Genomic DNA, 398 nt, shown 5'->3' with positions numbered 1-398 from the left:
TCCCCCCCCCCCCCCCCCCCGCTTTGTCGACCGCGCAATAATTTCACTGAATTTCGAATCTAGCGCAATCTTATTCTGTAAATGTTCAGTGTGCACGTTACAATTGTTCCAAGATAGATAAAGATAAAGGATTTCGGATATATTGTTATATAAATTATAAAATGTTATACAAGTAACACGCACAAATATTCTTAAATTTTATGTAATTTTGTAAGGTATTCGTTCTTGCGATAAATTACTCTGTCTTTAGCATTATTTGCGAAAAATTTTTCGAATAACAAAATGTATTGTTGTCCCTCTCTCTCTCTCTCTCTCTCTCTCTCTCTCTCTCTCACGCAAATATACATACACACAACTATCATCTAACTGTATGGTATGTATTATATATATATATATAT

The sequence above is a fragment of the Trachymyrmex septentrionalis genome, unplaced genomic scaffold (assembly GCF_001594115.1).
Source record: "Trachymyrmex septentrionalis isolate Tsep2-gDNA-1 unplaced genomic scaffold, Tsep1.0 scaffold36, whole genome shotgun sequence".
In the NCBI taxonomy this organism is placed as follows: Eukaryota; Metazoa; Arthropoda; class Insecta; order Hymenoptera; family Formicidae; genus Trachymyrmex; species Trachymyrmex septentrionalis.
The sequence above is the reverse complement of the archived record's forward strand: the minus strand, read 5'-3'. Positions refer to the sequence as shown.